Genomic DNA, 18,451 nt, shown 5'->3' on the forward strand with positions numbered 1-18,451 from the left:
ATGAATTCAAACTGGAACAGGTACAGAGAAGGGCTACTAGGATGATCCGAGAAATGGAAAACCTGTCTTATGAAAGGAGACTCGAGCTTGGCTTGTTTAGCCTAAGCAAAAGAAGGTTGAGGGGAGATATGATTGCTCTCTATAAATATATCAGAGGGATAAATACTGGAGAGGGAGAGGAATTATTTAAGCTCAGTACCAATGTGGACACAAGAACAAATGGATATAAACTGGTCATTGGGAAGTTTAGACTTGAAATTAGACAAAGGTTTCTAACCATTGGAGGAGTGAAGTTTTGGAATAGCCTTCCAAGGGAAGCAGTGGGGGCAAAACACCTATCTGGCTTTAAGATTAGACTCCATAAGTTTATGGAGGAGATGGTATCATGGGATAACATGATTTTGGTAATTAATTGATCTTTAACTATTCATGGCAAATAGGCCCAATGTCATGTGATGGGATGTTAGATGGGGTGGGATCTGAGTTACTACAGAAAATTCTTTCCTGGGTATCTGGCTGGTGAATCTTGCCCATATGCTCAGGGCATATCGCCATATTTGGGGTCGGGAAGGAATTTTCCTCCAGGGCAGATTGGAAGAGGCCCTGGAGGTTTTTTCTCCTTCCTCAGTAGCATGGGGCACGGGTCACTTGCTGGAGGATTCTCTGCTCCTTGAAGTCTTTAAACCACGATTTGAGGACTTCAATAGCTCAGACATAGGTGAGAGGTTTTTCGCAGGAATGGGTGGGTGAGATTCTGTGGCCTGCGTTGTGCAGGATGTCAGACTAGATGATCATAATGGTCCCTTCTGACCTTAGTATCTATGAATCTATCTATGAATCTATGTTTGGTATAAGTGTTCCACCTACAATAAGGGCAATAAAGCAGATAATCATCAAAAAACTTGATGAAAATAAGAGAAGAGAATTGGAGAGGAAATCGTGGGAAGATTTTACAATTATCCCCTTTAGAGTGGTCTTTTTAATACACTTGAGTAAGTGGATTTATGCTTTTAAAAAAAAAAGTGTATTTGTCTGGGATAGCAAATGCGGGAAGTTTTCAGTTGTAAAAATGTGAACATCTTCATTCCTAAAAATTCAAATTGCAAAATCAAAAGTTTTCTTTTGTTTGACTGTGTAGACTTTCCAGGATTGGGGGTGGGACCAAGATATCATTCTATCCAAGTGCGTACTTTAAGATTTTGCAAACCGGGGTGAATCTTCTCATCCAATTTTTTTCATAGTCTGTCATATATCCTCTTTTCCATGTCACCAATTTGAGAACTGTCAAAATCTAACTCAGTCCCTGATAAGTCAAAGTGTGATTCAAGGGTCTGGACTCCCAAAAGTGCCACATTCATGTGGAGTGCCTGAAATGTTTTTCAAGAGAGACTGATAAGGTGAGAGTCTTTCCGCTGATTTGTAAGCATAACACCAACCGATCCCAGTCATTGGTCGGTGGGATTGAACCTAGGGCCTCTGGTGCTTAGTACATGAGCGTCTACCGCATGAGGTAAAAGCCAACTGGCTATTTGCTCTACAGCCTTAGCTGACTCATTAATCTCTCTGTCTCATCTCCGTGCAACTAGATGGGACAGAACACCACACCCAGGAGGCATGTGGGTTACATACTTCCCCTAGCTAAGGAAGCGCATCCTAAGCTTCAGAGACTTCCCAGTTGATATCCCGGACAAGCCCCCACTTGTAACACCGACAGACCCCAGTCATCAGTGGGCGGGATCGAACCTGGGATCTCTGGAGCTAAATACATGAGCCTCTACCACATGAGCTAAAAGCCAACTGACTCTTAACTACGGCTGTAGAGCAGACTCATTTATTTTTTTTATATATATATATATATATATATATATACATATATATAAAATCTCCCTTCCTCCCTGCCAGCCGCTAGATGGGACAGAACACCAGACCCAGGAGGTGTGTGGGTTACACAAGCAGCTGCTGATAAAGAGTTCTAAAGAGGCTGGATAGATCAATGAGCCCTTCTTCTAATACCTTTCTTTCAGGAATCTCACGGGTAACATGTTTCCTGCATCTGGCATCTGTTTGTTCTGTTGATGCCTCTTTGAAGAAATCTTGTAAAATAATAAAGAAATAATTCATAAAAACAGAGTGGCCTAAAATTCATAAGTTTAGTGCCTGAAATTAAGCTCCTAAAGCCATATTTAGGCTCCTAAAAAGTGGCATGATTTTTTTTCCAAAGATGCAAAGCAGCCACAATTCCCAGTCAAGACAAGGTAAACTGCAGGTGCTCAGCACCTTTGAAAAAATCAAGAAACTTGTTTAGGAGCTTAAATATGGCATTAGGAGCTTAACTTTAGGCCCCCATGTTAGAAAATTCTGGCCAAACCAGAACAATCTGTAAAATATGCTGTGCTACACACCATAAGTACGTATACAGTAGTAATAACATAAATCTCATCTAGCAGAACCAATTCATGACAAGAAAAAAGTCTTCAGAAAATTCCAAAAATATGCATGGGGGAGTAGTCTTTTTTTGTTTTTTGGGTGGGCGCATTCCAGACAGTAGCAGGCTCACTGGTAAAGCTGCCATTTTTTGATTCTGCTGTTGGCAGAGGGGGAATAGAGAGTGAAGGTAACAATAATAAGATCATTCACTAGTAATAATTAGTGATATGTGTGTCAGAAAATTTGAGTTTGTCAATTTTTTTTTTGGTTAGGAGGGTATGTGTGGCAGGGTTATTTCATGGGGATTACTGTTGCTGAAAGAAGAGAACTAGGGTTTGTAGGCACTAGTAAACAATACGAAATGTTTAAATGGTGAATAGATTGGACTGAAGTAGCTGTAAATTCCTTGACCAGAATTCCTTTCTTTTTCTTTATCTTCCCATACGCTCAGTTGTATAGGGCATCCAACAGTTTATAGGGTATTATTTTCGGAAGGGGGAGCCTTAATCCCTGTAAAACTGACACTGGTACAAGATGGTGGCTGTGAAGTGAGCAGACCCTGACCATCAGTTTGAACACTAACTAGTGTAAACGCTAACCTCTTCTAATACTTTCTATGGAAATTCTGTTTGTTGTAGATTTTTAAGGCCAGAAGGGACCACAGTGATCATCTAGTCTGACTGCCTGTAAGACTCAAGTCATAGACTGTCACCCAGTAATTTCTGTAATTTCTGTATCAAGCCCATAATGTCTGTTTGAGATCTAGCATCTTTTTTAGAAAGATATCCAGTCTTGATTTAAAGACTTCAAATGATGGATAAGTCATCATCTCCCAAAGCTAGTTGTTCCAATGGTTAAATATATCCACTGTTAAAAACATGTACCTTATTTCTAGTTTGAATTTGTCTAGACTCATTATGCCTTTTACTGCTAGATTTAAGAGCTGTCCACTATCAGAAGTCTCTTCCTCCATATAAGTACTTGTAGGCTGTGTGCAAGTCACCTTTACCTTTTCTTGGATAAACTAAATCGATTGAGCTTTCATTAGAAGTCTTTCACTATAAGATCTGTTTCAGAGTAGCGGCCGTGTTAGTCTGTGTCATAAATATTAAGGGAAGGGTAACCACCTTTCTGTATACAGTGCTATGAAATCCCTCCTGGCCAGAGGCAAAACCCTTTCACTTGTAAAGGGTTAAGAAGCTAAGGTAACCTCGCTGGCACCTGACCCAAAATGGCCAATGAGGGGACAAGATACTTTCAAATCTGAAATCAGAACAAAGGGTTCTGTCTGTCTTTGTGATGCTTTTGCTGGGAACAGATCAGGAATGCAAGCCTTACAACACCTGTAAAGTTAGTAAGTAATCTAGCTAGAAAATGCGTTAGATTTTCTTTGGTTTAATGGCTTGTAAAATAAGTTGTGCTGGAGGGAATGTATATTCCTGTTTTTGTGTCTTTTTGTAACTTAAGGTTTTGCCTAGAGGGATTCTCTATGTTTTGAATCTGATTACTCTGTAAGGTATTTACCATCCTGATTTTACAGAGGTAATTCTTTTACCTTTTCTTTAATTACAATTCTTCTTTTAAGAACCTGATAGATTTTTCATTGTTCTTAAGATCCAAGGGTTTGGGTCTGTGTTCACCTGTACCAATTGGTGAGGATTTTTATCAAGCCTTCCCCAGGAAAGGGTGTGTAGGGCTTGAGGGGGATATTTTTGGGGGAAGACGTCTCCAAGTGGTCTCTTTCCCTGTTCTTTGTTTAAAATGCTTGGTGGTGACAGCATACTGTTCAAGGACAAGGCAAAGCTTGTACCTTGGGGAAGTTTTTAACCTAAGCTGGTAAGAATAAGCTTAGGGGGTCTTTCGTGCAGGTCCCCACATCTGTACCCTAGAGTTCAGAGTGGGGAAGGCACCTTGACAGTCTGTATCCACAAAAAGGACAGGAGTACTTGTGGCACCTTAGAGACAAACAAAATAGTTAGTCTCTAAGGTGCCACAAGTATTCCTGTTCTTTTTACTAAAAGATCTGTTCTCCAGACCAGTGGCTTTCAACCTTTCCAGAGTACTGCACCCCTTTCAGGAGTCTGATTTGTCTTGCATACCCCCAGGTTTCATCTCATTTAAAAACTACTTGTTTACAAAATCAGACATAAAAATACAAACGTGTCACAGCACACTATTGAAAAATTGCTTACTTTCTCATTTTTTACCATATAATTATCAATTGAATATAAATATTGTACTTACGTTTCTGTGTATAGTATATAGAGAAGTATAAACAAGTCATTGTATGAAATTTTAGTTTGTACTGACTTTGCTCATGCTTTTTAAGTAGCCGGTTGTAAAACTAAGCAAATATCTAGATGAGTTGATGTACCCCCTGGAAAACCTTGTGTACTCCTGGTTGAGAACCACTGTTCCAGACCATAAATAATTCTTGCCGCACTTTTCTTAACCCTTTACAATTTGTCAACGTCCTTTTTGAAGTATGTATACCAGAACTGGAGACAGTGTTCCAGAAATGACTTCACTAATGCAACACAGAAGTAATACCACCTCCTCCCTTCTTCTTGATATTCCCCTGCTTATGAATCCTAGGATCGCATTTGCTGCCTTAGCTACAGCATTGCACCGAGAGCTCATAGTCAGATGGTAATCTACCATTACCCTAGGTCCTTTTCAGTGTCACTGAGTTCTAGGAAACTGTCTCCCATCTTATCAGATTGGACCTATGTTGTTTGTCCCTAGATGGATGACCTTGCATTTGACTGTATTAAAATGTATGTGTACAAATGAGGCCACCTTATCAAATGATCCAGATCAGTTTCTATAACTGACCCTGTCCCCATCATTATTTATCTCTCCACCAGTATGTGTCATCTGAAAATTTAATCAATAATGATTTATATTTGCTTTCAGATAATTGATGAAGATACTGAATTACATTGGGCCAAGAACAAATCCCTGTAGGACCCATTAGAAACCTCCCACATTTGCGGATGACTCCCCATTTATATTTACTTTTGATATCTATCAGTTATCGAGTTTTGAATCAATGTAATGTGACTACATTGATTTTGTATGGGTACTCTTCTTTTTTCATGACATCATCACTCCCTCCCCCCTCCCCAAAAGTCAGTGGTTCTCAATCTCGGGGTGCTGCTTGTTCAGGGAAAGCCCCTGGCGGACCGGGCCAGTTTGTTTACCTGCTGCGTCCGCAGGTTGGCTCCCACTGGCCGTGGTTTGCCGCTCCAGGCCAATGGGGGCTGCGGGAAGGGCAAACTGCGGCCAGTGGGAGCCGCGATCGGCTGAACCTGCAGATGCGGCAGCTAAACAATCCGGCCCGGCACACCAGGGGCTTTCCCTGAACAAGCGGCGCCCCTAGTTTGAGAGCCACTGAACTAAGTGAAATGCCTTCCGGGAGTCTATTATGTCAAAACCGATACCTTGATCAGCCAAACTAATAATCTCATTAAAAATGGTATCAAGTTTGTTTGACAAGACCTGTTCCCATAAAATCATAATGATTGACATTAATTATGTAACTGTCCTTTAATTCTTAGCTGATTTCATCCCTTTATCAGCCTTTCAATAATGTTGCTTGGGATCAGTGTCAGGCTAATTGGGCTATAGTTACTTGACTCATTCTGCTTACACTTTTAAAATATTTTAAGATTAAAGAGTGGGAAAACACCTTACAGGAATGTTGTAGCTGAAAAGAAAAAGACACCCAGAAAACTCAGTTAAGACTAAAGTTAGAAGAAACCCAAGTGTCTGAAAGTATGGAAATGCACAAAGTGTCCAAACAACCTTAACTCTGCCCCATGGCAACCCCAGCCTCCAATTATTCTTTTTTTCTTTTCATACTCCTGAAATTAAGGGTTTAGACCATCAGGCCCTGAATTAGAAGTTGTCATTTTTGAATCAAGGATTTATTTTTAAGTTCACTGTGTGTGGCTGTGGACACTTCAGTTTTAGAAAAGACACTGTAGCTGTCTAGTGCTCCTACAATTACCCTTTTCCCATCTTTCATTTATCATCTCTTTTTATATAAGGATTTCAAGAGTTCTGCAGTCCATAGAAGCAGAAATTTTAATTTTTGAGACATTCCTGCACTTCTACATTTTTTGCAGCTTATATGTATGATACCAGTTTTATGTGCTCTGTCATAAATTTGAATATGTATGTCTGCTAGTATATATTTGTTATGTGCACAGCATGCACACAGAGAAGTTTTATGTATTTATCTAATACTCTTTCATGAAGTTTTTGACATAATGCTACTTTCTCAAAATCCAGAACCTTAACACACACTAGAACCAAAAACAGAGATACAAAGCAGGCTGTTCCGTAAGGCAGAAAGGCACAACTCACCCCAACTTACTCTAGATGGCGCTTTGGAGATTGACTGACTGCAGAAGACCCAGATCCTACATTTCCCAAAAGTAACCCTTAGTCTGCAAGCAGGACCAGGAAATCTCTTTCCAACTTCATGATAGCTTGTAATTTTAACCCCTTTTTCAATACACTGCAGCATTAACTGATTCCTGTACTTGTATAGAAGATGGCACATGAAATCTTAATGAAGAGTGTGGAATAGTGATGTTCAGTATGCTATTGTTTATAATCAAGACATTAAATACAACTTTTTCTGTGGACTGGACAACATTTGGAGTTTATGCAACCACTGTACAATTAAGCGTAAAGCATTCTAGTGGTTGTGGTCACGTTGTTATGGGTGGATGAGGTTGTTTCTTATGGCACCTCAAGAATTGCTTTGAGGGCAAAGTTGATGTTGCTTGAGTGCCTGCGCTGTGCATTTCTATACTTTAAATATTCTGCCCCACCCCCCCCTTTTTTTTAAGTTCAATCTTAACTCTGTATTTCCTGGATTTCTAAATACCAATATGTCCTCTCAACCATTAGCTCATATGAACAGTCTTTTATCTTGGAATTTTCTTAGTATTTTTTTTTTTGAAAAATTTTGAAATGCTTATGCTCCCTGAGCTCTACATCATGGAGTGCAGTGGAGGGGGTCTTCAATTCTCAGTATTCCTCTCCCCCTCAGTTTTGGTGTGCTCTTCAGCTGTCCCAAAACATTTATTCCCATCTCAGTTCCTTTCCCTGCCCTCTTTTCCAGAGTGTTTGTTACTCTTTCTCTGAGCCTGAAGGATGTCTTGAGTCCTTTGGTGTCATAGAGAATAGAAGAAAAGAGGCAGAATGCTTCCTAGGATAATGAAACTGACTACTCTTTCTTGATCACTTTCTAATTATATGGCTCAAGCCCATAAGGATAAGGATTCCTAAAAAATACATGAGCTAATGCTCCATGTGTAACAAATGACCAGTGCTTGATATGTGACGAGCCGCTTCTGTGTGTGATATTGGGAGCTGTGAAAAATTACTACTACTGAGAACACATGGGCCAAAAAAAAATCAACACACAAGTAACGTTTGATGATGTAGTAAAAGAAACTTTAATCTGGCATTTTCTAAATTCTCAGAAAACTCTTCTGCATTATTTTAAGCATTAGAATTTGCAAACAAATTGGTTACCCCAATCTGAAGTTAGAATGGGTTAGAATAGAGAAGGTTGGGTTAAAATGAAATCGGGTATAGAATGGAAGTCTGGACTCTACCGTAAGCAAAGGATCAGTGCTTCCATAATATTATTTGATTTGGGCTCTACAGACAAACTTTGTTTTGCGGTTACATACTGCAAGTCTCTGTTTTGTCCTACAGAGTTTGAAGAGAATTTGAAATGAAACTGAAATAGCTTGGCCAGTTGTTGACAATGAGTGATTGTGATTAGACTGGATGAATAATAATAATAAAAAAAAATTCAGTGAAAATTATTTTTAAAAACTCATTTTGTCTAATTATTCATAAATCTATTTGAATTATTAGTGGTTCCTGCCGCGCGCACACACCCCCATTCTTCCGTGTGTGTGGGCAACTTTTTTTTTTTTGTCTGAGACCTGTGGTGACTGTCAATTAATTTCTGATTAGAATTTAAGATGTATTTAATATAATAAGCCCTAAATGACCTTGTGACCTGGCTATCTGAGAAATTGCCACAATCCATGTTTTCCCACACCAGTCCCATTTGAAGATTGGGCTGCTGACAGGGTGTGTTTTACATCCAGGGTTCTCAAACTTTTTTCTTTCTGAGGCCCCCCCAGACATGCTATAAAAACTTCATGGCCCACCTTGCCACAATAACTGGTTTTCTGCATATAAAAGCCAGGGCCAGCGTTAAGGGGTAGCAAGCAGGGCAGTTGCCCAGGGCCCCATGCCACAGGGGACACCGTGAACCTATGTTGCTCAGGCTTCTGCTTCAGCCCCAGATGGTGGGGCTCAGGGCCCCACCCTTCAGCCCCATGCAGTGGGACTTTGGCTTTCTACCCTGGGCCCCAGCAAGTCTAATACTGGTCATGCTTGGCGGATGCCCTGAAACTTGCTCGCACCCCCGCAGTGGACCCAAAGCCCTGGTTGAGAACCACTGTTTTACATGATAAATCTTGGAACTAGAACTCTCTTCCATTCTTGGTGACACAGAAAGTGGATTTGTTGACCTTCAGGGCATGCTGCAAGAGTAATCTCTTCCTTCTTTGCAGGCTTTTCTGGGGGAGGTGGGGTGAGGGCTTTCTGTGTGGGAGGTTTGTGGTGGGCATTACCTGCTAACTGTAAGGTAAATAAATTGGATTGTCTTCTCATTGCTAGCGTATGGTACTTAAGTAATTTATTCTGCAGGGTATGGCTGCTCTTTTTGTCTACAACAGAGGTCACCAACCAGTCGATCACAATCAACTGGTCAATGCTGGAGCCTCTGCCAGTAGATCACGATCTCCAGCCGCTAAAAGTCCGGTGGCACAGCAGGGCTAAGGCAGGCTCCCGGCCTACCCTGGCCACACACCACTCCTGGAAGCGGCTAGCATGCCCCTGAGGCCCCAGGGGACAGGGGGAGGGGTCTCTGTGCTCTGCTCCTGCCTGCAAGCACTGCCCCTGCAGCTCCCATTGGCCGGGAATGGGGAACTGTGGCCAACGGGAGCTGTGGGGGTGTGCTGGCCGCTTCCAAGAGCTGCATGGGGCTGGGGCAGGCAGGGAGCCTGCCTTAGCCCTGCTGCGCCACTGACTGGGAACCAGCTGAGATAAGTGCTGCCTGGCGGGAGCCCGCACCCCAACTCCCAGCCCTGAGCCCCCTCCCAGAGCCAGCACCCCATACCCCCTCCCACATCCCAACCCCCTGCCCCAGCCCACAGCCCCCTGCTGCACCCAAACTCCTTCCCACAGCTTGCACCCCTCACCCCCTCCTGCACCCCAACCCCGTGCCCCAGGCTCAATACGGAGCACCCGCCCGCACCCCCTCCCACACCCCAACCCCCTGCCCCAGTGTGGTGAAAGTGAGTGAGGGTGGGAGAGAGTGAGCGATGGAGGGAGGGAAGATGGAGTGAGTGGGGCGGGGCCTCAGGGAAGGTATATCATGGGATGCCCTTAAATTCAAAAAGTGATCTTGTGCGTAAAAGGGTTGTAGACCACTGGTCTACAAAGTCACAGGACTGAGCATTTTACTCTTTGTGAGGTATCTTGAGTACTGAGAGAGCTATATAGCACTAAATTCTAATGCGTTCTTTCTTTAATGTGCCAGTGTGTAATAAATATGTTTAAAAGTAAGACTCAAATGGCTAACTCCTACAGGCACTTAGGAAGCTATTTGGTTGTAGATACTGTATTATTTCCATCTCCTGCTATCATTACTTCTATGATGTACATGACATTTGCCATCTTTCTGTGACTAATCCATATTTTCTCTCCAAATTTATCATGTGAAGTAAAAGCCATAATTAAGAGCTGGTCATAGTAGCTAAAATATCAGTTCACCCTAACACTCTGCATTTTGTAGCATTCAAGGATCTCAAAGTGCTTTGCACACATGAATGAATTTACCCTCACAGCAACTCTGTATGTAGCCATTATCTCCATTCAGTACATCAGTTTTTCCATTTTGTAAATGAGGAAACAGAGGAACAAAGTTGTAGTATTTTGATTAAAGATCACAAGGAGCTCTATGGCAGAGGCAAGAACAGAACTCTGATCTCTTGACTTCAGTACTGTATCTTAACTAAGAGCCAACCTTCCTAGCAATGACTTGGGTAGAGCTGTATTCATGCAGAGTAATTGGTTGTCTAAGCACTAGCTGTACACTACAAAAGTAGATGCCATAAGCAGGTTATCTTGAAGAAGACATTAAAAACTGTAATAATTAAATTGTGTAAATGTAAAGCCAGTTCCCTCCTTTGTCTCTCCCAGTGCATCATGGGGGACATTGTCAAAGACATAAATCATAGGTAGCTGCCTAACTTCCATGGGAATTGGTGCCTTAGTGACCTTTGTGCCTTTGAAAATCTCCCTTTGTCTACTCTGTGTCTGCTTTGTTTAAATTGTAAGCTCTCTGGGACACAGACTTTGCCTGTGTTTCATGTCTTATGCAGCACTGTGCACACTGTAACTAATAATACGCCCAAGAAATATCACTTCAGCCTAAAAGTACTGTAGTGGTTAAATGCTAACACAGATGTTGCCACCTATGAAAATACATGTAAGTGTAGTGAATAATAAGCTAGGCAAATATAAAAATACTAGTACAAGTTTATTCATTCGAGTACTTAGTAATGTTTAAAAGCAGGAATTCAGATGAACAGTGTTTCTAAGAGTGTGTTTTATTGTGACTCTAAGTGTTCGGAGTTTTAGGTGGTCATGAGCCAAAAATACACAGGTCAGTTCACTTGTTAGCTTGGATTTATTTCTTACTTGAAGGGTGTTCTATAGTATTATGCATCCCTTAAATGATTTATGGATAATAAAAGTATTTGCTTGAATAGCTTTCATGTAATTTTTATCTGCCACTACTATTTTCATATATTTCTGTATACCTTTTGGTATTTTTGTGTGTAATTTTTTTTCTTATGGTCAATGGAAATAAAACAAAGTATTACTGTTAATTACCGTCTGTTACTTTGAATCTTGATACGACTTTGTGCTAAATATTAGTGAATACATAAGCATCTCTTGCAGAAATTTGAGACAAATAAAAGGTATCATTCTCTTGCACTTTAAATTTTAATTACCTTTTCAAGTAACAAACAAGCTTCAAGCTAAGACATGCTGATGTTGAGAACTAGGTCATCTTGTTTATGCACAAACTGTTTTCTGTACTGCGGAGTGATAGTTTAAAAAAAATGAATTAGGGGATTTTTCTAGGATTTAGCAAGTCCATGTGATATGTTAGAAGACCCTCATTGCACACAGCTGGAAAATCCATTAATTTTCCTGGGTTGTAAACAATTTATTAGAATTCTTCTGTTCTCTGTGAGCTTGGATTTACTTTACTTTAGCTGACTCTGAATGAATAAATAAGGGGTCTCTTAATTGAAAAGATAGCCAATGGAGTCAGAGTAAAAATGTCTCAGGCTCTATTTAATCAAAATGATCCACTGCCTTCCATGCTGTTCAATCCCATGTAAGATTTGTAGGGCTCTGCTTTCATTTTATTTTTTTAACCCAGACTCCTGATTGACCTGAAATTTGGTGAGATCTTGGGAAAAAAAAATTTTATGGGTCAGGTGAGGGCACGATTCAAGATGATTTTAATTTAATTTCTTCTGGTTCCTTCTAAAAGATCAAACTTGGCCCTTTGTGATTGGAGGCATTTTTTTAACGCTAAAATTTATCTCTTGCCTTGGGGCTGGCTTAGCTGCTGTAGAGGCTTCCTCTACTAGCTAGGTCTATGACTGGCTAAACCTGGGTGGATGATTTAAATCTCTTTTCCAAATTACTGTCCTCCTGACATTGGATGGAAAAGAACTCCACCTAATTCTTTCAGTTTCCTAAGCTTCTTAAACAGAAACTAGCAGATCTCCAAGATCTTGTCGTGTCTTTTCTTAGGAAAATCTTACCATGTTTACACATGATTGTGAAGATTCAGGTTAGCTGGCATGATGCTGGCCATGACTGACTGTTAAGGCTACGATTTAGTCACAGGTATTTTTACTAAAAGTCATGGACAGGTCACAAGTCGTGAATTTTTGGTTATTGCCCTTGACCTATCCATGACTTTTACTAAAAAATACCTGTGAATAAAACGGGGGAGGAGGGCTGCCTGGGGGCCTCATGGGTGCTGAGGGAGGGTGGCCCGGGTGCTGGGGTGGGGGAGGCAGCAGCAGCACGCTGCCCGGGATCCCCACTGGTGGTTACAGGCAGCAGTGCGCAGCCGGGGACCCCTGCTGGTGCTGGGAGAGAGGGGTTGGCGGGGTGGCAGGCTCTGTGCCTCCCCCCAACAGCAGCAGCAAAGTTTGGTGGGGGAGGGGAGAAGGAGTTGGGGCGTGGGACAGGGTGAGGTGGGTTCTGAGTGGTGCTTATTCGGGGGGCTCCCCGGAAATGGTGACATCCCCCTTGCTCAGCTGCTAGGTGGAGGCGTGGCCAGGTAGCTCTGTGCGCTGCCTTCACCCAGGGCACTGCCCCCGCAGCTCCCATTGGCCGTGGTGTCCCAAGACTGCCCTAGCAGTGACCGGTGCAACAGGGGCTGCCTGAGCTGCCTCTGAGCCAGGCACACCAGCCGCTGCAGAAGTCTCAGGGGTCAAGGAAAGTCACGGAATCCGTGACCTCCGTGACAAACTCGCAGCCTTGTTGATTGTAGACAAGGGCAAGACATGTTCAGCATCATGTCAGCTACCCATATTTAAATGCTGCAGGGACCAGAGTTTAACCATGGCCAGCTGACATGGGGCAAACTTTTCAAAAGCACCAAAGTTCTATATTTAAATGGACCTAGGTTCTTAAGTCACTTTGGGACTTTTGAAAATTTTACTCATGATGCTAAATATGACTTGCCTCTAATTAGGCGGACCAGTCAGTAGTGATCAATATCAAGTCCGCTAACTTGACAAGAGTTAAACATAATTATGTTTAACTGTGATAAGGGTTCCTAGTGAAGACATACCCAACAATTCAGATTTGGTTAGCAAGAGCACCTAGCGTCAGGATTCTTTTCTGTTAGTTAAGATAGCTAAATCTCTTGCATCTAGATAACTGAGCTCATAGGAAAGGCTTGTAAGAAATTCAGTACTCCTGATTTTAGTCTGGAAGAAAATAACATGGGAAGAGCAGAAGTGTTTTTGAGCTTTATTTATTTCAGCCCTGTTCATAACCAGGAAGCGCAGGGTTACATAAAAATGGGAGGACAGAGAATTGCTAATCTTTTTTTCAACAGCCAGTAAAGTTTGGTTCCAATTGTGAGAACGCTTTAGGTCACCTTTTTTTCTCTACAAACTAGTATACAAGTCTAGTGAGAGTTTTCAGCTCTTATAAAGGTTCCTCCAAGCAGACTGAATGTCAATCATCCTGTCAGTTTTTATTACTTCGTAGCAGCACGGAAGCAAATATATTAAGCAATCGCACAATTCATTGTTTCTGAAGGCTGGACACATTATACACAGTAGGGTCTTCTTGAATCCCTCCATTTCCCTCCACAAGCTCCCAGTGTGCCACCCTCCCATCAATCTCTGTGTCAGGGATGTATGTAAATAGTTGCACTTGTGGCTTATATAACTTGTAACTTGTAAATTATGCCTTTGCTTTTTGTCTGGGAGAAAAGTCATTCAGCATTTCAGCATTTAAAACTTCATTGGGACAAAGGTCAGGGCCAAAATGGGGTGTTGATTGAGTATAGGGCCTTGTTTTGCTTGGCTAAAAAAAAATTAATTTTCCTTTTTAGGAACAGGACCTTTAAAGAGATCACTGGGCTGGTCAAAACTTTCCATCAGAACTGTTTTTCAATGGGAAATTGGGTTTTGACTAAACATTTTTTTTAAAAGTGGCTGATTTGCATGGAAAATTTTGGTATTTTGTCAAAGTTTGCCTTTTCTGTTTTCAGGTGAAAACCCAAATATTTCAATTCAAAATAGTGCTGTGGTGTCTGATGGTAAATGTACTTGGAGTGCCTTATGCTCCCATTCTCCGCTATGAGTTGGGGTCTTTGCCTGGACTTAATTTCCCATCATGCAGCCAAGGTGAGGGGCCTCCCTCACACCCTAAGGGAAGAAAGTGGTGCATCCTGGGAGATTAGGGTTGCCAACTTTCTACTCACACAAAACTGAACTCTCTTGTCCCGTCCCCACCTGTCCCTTCTCCGAGGCCCTGCCCCCCACTCATTCCACACCCCCTCCCTCTGTCGCTTGCTCTCCCCACCCTCCCTCCCTCGCTTAGGGGGTTGGCATGTGGGAGGGGGTGTGGGCTCTGGGGTAGGGTCAGGGATGAGGGGTTTGGGGTGCAGGAGGGCACTCTGGGCTGGAGGATGGAGCCAAGGGGTTTGGAGTATGAGAGGGAGCTCTGGGCTGAGGCAGGAGGTTGGAGCATGGGAGGGGATATGGGGTGTGGGTTCCAGAAATGAGAGGTTCAGGGTGTGGGAGGGGGCTCCAGGCTGGGGGTTGAGGTGTGGGGGGGTGAGGGCTCTGGTGTGGGACTGGGATTGAGGGATTTGGGGTGCAGGAGGGGGCTATGGTCTGGGACCGAGGAGTTTGGAGGGTGGGAGGGGGATCAAGGCTGTGGCAAGGGTTTGGGGCACAGGAGGGGGTCAGGGGTGCAGGCTCTGGGCGTAGCTCCCAGAAGCAGTGGCTTGTCTTCTCCCCAGCTCCTACCCAGAGGCGTGGCCAGACGGCTCTGCGTGTTGCCCCATCCGCAGAGGCTGCCCCTGCAAAAAAATGGACACCTGGCAACCCTATGGGAGTTGTAATCCAGTCAGAGAGACTGGCCCATCGAGAAGAATGGAAGTATAAGACACTCTAATTACAACAAGGCACCGTGGCAGCATTTTGAATGGAAATATTTGGGTTTTCAATATTTTGCTGAAAGGCAAATTCAAATTCATTTTCTTTGTCAATTTTCAACAAGTAAAAATAACCTCTATATTTTGACCAGCTGTAGAGATCACTCTGAGCAGAGGCATTAGTGTCATGAAGAGGGCTGGAGGAATAGATTGCTCCTGAAATTTGTCAAGCTGGAGTACCACCCAAGCAGTTAGCTAATGGCATCTGCACAAGTCGTGTTAGCTACAAGTTTCATAGCAATGTAGCTATGAAAGTGACATCGACTATGATCGGTGTGTAGATTAACTCAGAATTTGTCAGTGTAGGAAGAGTTCCACAAAACTAATTAAAACAATTAATGTTGATATAACAGGTCACAATATGTGGGTCGTAGGATTGCACTGTTGTACCTGAGGGCAGCATTTTGCTGGAACCTTTATGAGAGGCAGTGTCCCACTGGATAACGTTTTGTGCAGGGACTCAAGAAACCTGGGTTCTATTTCCATTTCAGCCACTGACATCATAGATGACCATGGCTAATTGTTGTCTGTCTGTGCCTCTATTGTCCTATCTGCAAAGTGGGAAAATTACACTTTACCAGCTTCCTAAAGCTCCATAAAATTTATGGATGAAAATCACTGTGTAAGAGCTAGGGAGCATTTCTATCTATCTATCTATCTAATTTACTTACTTACCAGTGATAATTTTAATGGAGAACATGTGAGGTATTGTCTGAATGAGGTATTTACCCTTCCACTTTTTGCAGCTCCAATTTTGACTTTCTTGATTGTATTCTGTATTTTTGTAACACAATGGAATTGCTTAAGGAAATGTCTGTACTTGAGCCATACACAACTATATACTAGTGAATGAAGTCAAGTATTTAATTATGTAAATTTAATAATTTAATTATACTGTATTTAGTGTTGTGTTTGAAAGTTTTGTGTTACAGTACTGTAGCTCCTGTTCATTCTCCCTCCTTGTATGCAGAATGGCTATCTGCTGAGTGGAAGTTAATTTACTACATGAGGTGTTTTGACTTTCTGTTCCAGTTTCAGGTGACTAGTATATTCTGAAAAGATACTTGCTCTAAATTATATTTGTTTTTTTCCTATAAAAAATTGCTGCTAAAATGATTTTAAAATATTTAACTATTATATATAATAAACTATAGCAAAGCAATAACTAGATGCTTGCTGGATACTACCACAAGACAGTCAGTTTGTGGTTTTCATACATCCTCCTTAAACGTTACATTTATTTCTTGAGAACAGGTTTAACACTTGCTGTTCGACATACAACTTCCATGCATGTTCCATGGAAATAGGATTGCATTTTTAAAAAAATATTTGTGGCATATAATAAACATTGGACTCTACCTATTGTCTGATTACAGAGATTTGTTCTTATCATATTTTGAGGTTAACTGGCTCTAAAAGCCACTTAAAACATTGTGGTTGTAGTTCTCTTTATAAACTGTTCTTCTTTTGTAGCCTGTTAGTCCCAGTGTGAGAGAGAGAGAGCACACACAATATCTTTAGTAAGGAGCCACTCCAGTGGTTTCACTCACATAGAAACAACAGACTAAATAAATGTGCTATGAGGATACATAGAAAGTGTACTTTAGAAACCCATACTCCCTGTGTAGATAAAAGTTAATCAGTAACTCACAATGAAAGTGACTCAAGCCAGAACACAGCAAGAGAAGTGTGTAGAGATACAGCAACAGTGTTAGTGGTCCTGTTAATCTGAAGTTCTGACCAGAGCTTCCATGAAGACTTAGTGCTGCTTTAGACATAGAAGGCAGCTCTTTATGGTAACAAGCTGGCCTAGTACTGAAACTGACATGGTCACCCACCAACAATCCAATCCCAAATGCTCTTCTTTGTCCATAGAATTTGTGCACCCTGTCCTTCTCTTAAAAAAAATATCCAAGTTTCTATCTAGCCATATGCAGTAGGTTCTTTGGGCACCTCCAAGTCCTCACCATCCTATGTGTCAGATGCTGCAGGACCACTTTTGACTCGTTGGAAGCTGAAGCCCCAAAGAATTCTAAGGTGCAGCTGGGAATTAAATGCCTGCTGCAGAGGTCTGGGCAAAAATTGAGAAGCCCTTCTAGAGAAGCAAAAATTACTGAGCTAGGTGTGTAACTATGAACCAGTTAAAAAAGTTAGCATTCAAGGGGTTTTCGTCTTCCCCTCCCAGCCCAAGAGGGCAACAAGAGAATACACATTCAGCTTCTCTAGGATTGTTGGATGGGAGATAGTTCTGCCGCTAATCATTATGAAAATTCATATTGAAGCTAAACTCTCTGGTGATCAGAATAGAGAGACAGACTGTTACACCTACAAGTCAGCAATTGTATAGCACTGGCTGAGTACCATTCTCTCAAGGAAGAGAAACACTACAAAAAAAGATCCATAATTATTTTTTGGGGGGGCGGGGGGGGGGGTAATGCTATTCTTTTGATTCATACAAAACCAGATACACTACCTGTTTTTGCCATGGCAACTATATCTTGATAAAACTGTTGTCATATCTGCATGAGTCATTCTTGGCAGGGATGATCTGACTCTTTCTACACAGAGCACTGCAGAATCCTGACTTCACTTTAAGGGATGAAGGATGATGCGTGAATATGTGTGGGTTGCAAACAGAAGAAAAGGGTTCTCTAAATCTCAGGCTAAAAGTAGTTAGTGAAGTTAGAGTCTATGTTTTGACCATAATGTTGTCTGTGGAAAAAACATCGCTAGAGCATAAACAAAGGCCTTGGTTGTTCCTGAAGAATGCCCAGTAATCAACACATTGTTGTCACTATTTTCAATATGAATTTTGGATCTTTGTATTCTACTAAGTTCTCAAAATTGCAATTAAATTACATGTACACATAATAAACCGAAGGAAAGTGCTTTAAAATAGAACAAAATACTATCCTAACGTTCAATATCACTCACAATGTGAAATATATTAGAATATATTTAAATTCAAATATTCCAGGTTTTTTGTTTTGTTTTTTGTTTGTGTTTTTTTGTTGTTAGGTTTTTTTTTTTTTTTACCCACAGCTGTGGTAAGTCATTTTCTCTACCGGTTCACAGGAATTCAGTTCTCAAATCCACTCCAGTAATTAGAGAGAGGCTTGAACAAATCCTCTTGAACTTTGAGAT

At 41.6% G+C, this 18,451-nt stretch overlaps 1 long non-coding RNA gene across 1 annotated transcript in view; it reads left to right on the forward strand.

Annotated features, from left to right (window-relative positions):
- Positions 1-18,451, forward strand: part of LOC122462467 — a 47,477-nt gene that overhangs the window by 28,027 nt on the left and 999 nt on the right. The window lies entirely within an intron of this gene.

The sequence above is a fragment of the Chelonia mydas genome, chromosome 11 (assembly GCF_015237465.2).
Source record: "Chelonia mydas isolate rCheMyd1 chromosome 11, rCheMyd1.pri.v2, whole genome shotgun sequence".
Classification (NCBI taxonomy): domain Eukaryota; kingdom Metazoa; phylum Chordata; order Testudines; family Cheloniidae; genus Chelonia; species Chelonia mydas.